This window comes from Apteryx mantelli, chromosome 9 (assembly GCF_036417845.1).
Source record: "Apteryx mantelli isolate bAptMan1 chromosome 9, bAptMan1.hap1, whole genome shotgun sequence".
Taxonomy (NCBI): Eukaryota; Metazoa; Chordata; class Aves; order Apterygiformes; family Apterygidae; genus Apteryx; species Apteryx mantelli.
The window spans coordinates 16,549,717-16,551,418 of NC_089986.1; positions in this window are offsets into that span (position 1 = coordinate 16,549,717).

Below are 1,702 nucleotides of genomic sequence, written 5' to 3' on the forward strand. Positions count from 1 at the left end.
CCGCAGCCCCGACGGCGCCCGCAGCGCAGCCCCGACGGCGCCCGCAGCGCAGCGCAGCGCAGCGCAGCGCAGCGCAGCCGGCTCGGCTCGGCTCGGCTCGGCTCGGCTCGGCTCGGCTCGGCTCGGCTCGGCTCGGCTCGGCTCGCTCTGCCTCCCCGGCCGCGCCGCTCCTCTCGCTCCGCGGCGCGGCCGCTGCATTTATAGCGAGGGGCGTCGCTGCAGAGCGCGGCTCGCCCGCCCGCTCTCCCCACCCATCTCCCGGGAGAGACCCCCCCGCTGGCGCCCTCCCTCCCCCCGGCACAGCCCCCGCCGAGGTGCGGAGCGGAGCGGAGCGGGGCCCGCGGGGCGCGGGCGCAGGTGCGGGTGCCGAGGGCAGAGCCCGCGGGGACGCGGCGGGGCCGCGGAGGCCGCCGGCGGCTGCTGCCCGCACCGGCGGCTGCAGGTGCTGCGAGGGGCGCAAAGGTGTCCGGCTGCCCGCGGGATCCCGAGGCCCGGCCGTGAGCACGCCCGGAGTGATCGGGGCATCGCTGGTGAAGTGGCGACGTGTGTACGAGAGCCCTAAGCTGTCAAACTGTAGCGTGGTTTGGGAGCGGAGGGGAGAAGGGAGCAGGCGTGCTAACCACCCTGGGAACGTATGTCCTGGTAGCTACGCGTGCACATCAGCGCTGGCTGGCAAAAACAGGACTTTGCGTGTGAGGGATTTTTGTTTCTCTTTTTTTCTTAACCTGGATCTGGTAAGCAGGACATGGAACAACTTCTCAGGCAGGATTCCTGAGATTGTCATTATCCTGCTCACCAGGAACAGGATTTCAAAAATCCTGTTTTATTTTAGAGTCATCTGTCCGTAGTTATGGACGGAGCTAATACTTGCAGTGGGAACTGCACAACAGCGGATTGCTTTCTAACCTGTTTTTCTACACCCCCTGTGTTTTTGAAAGACCTCTTAAGGAAGACATTGTGACCTGGGACAGTAATATCTTTCAAGGGTAAGCAATGTAACTTTATTGTAACTGATAGTTATTAGGATCCACAGCAATCTTAGTGATAGTGATAAGAGAAAGTAAATCAAGAGGAAACATTTGGACTTTACAATAAGAACAACTTTAGCTGGAATAAAATAATTGCTCTTCAGCATCTGCACATGTACAATCAGTAGGGAATTGTCTGGCTCTAATTTGATTCTAAATGTCTGTTAGCTAAATCAGAGATTCAACAGAAATACAGAACTGAGGAGCTTTACATGAACTTAGTTGTTCCAGGCTGTCTCTGATGGACCATGAGTGGGTTACATGGAGACAAGAATTCACCTCTGGCAGAGTCTCTTGCTCTGATCTTATGTCAAGAAAAAGCATCTGCATTTTCGTCAGAACAGCAGTCAGGATCTAAGTAGTCTTACTGGCAGCTCGCTGCCCTCCTGCCACTTGGGGAGTGTGTAATTGGCTTCCTCTATCGTGCTGAGATATCGTCTAATGATGAACTATGTGCGTGTTCACAAATTTACCATGACACGGACTGCAAGCCACTGCCACTAAGTACTGTTCAGGCCTCTGCAGTCCTGTCAGCCGACTACTGCAGTTTGTTCTACTCCCTTGTATGTTATTAGTTGTATTACATGGGACTCCTGACATATGAGACACATTTATTCTAGCCAAAAATTTCTTCGTACATGTGTGACTGATTACAAAACTCTACTGAATATCAA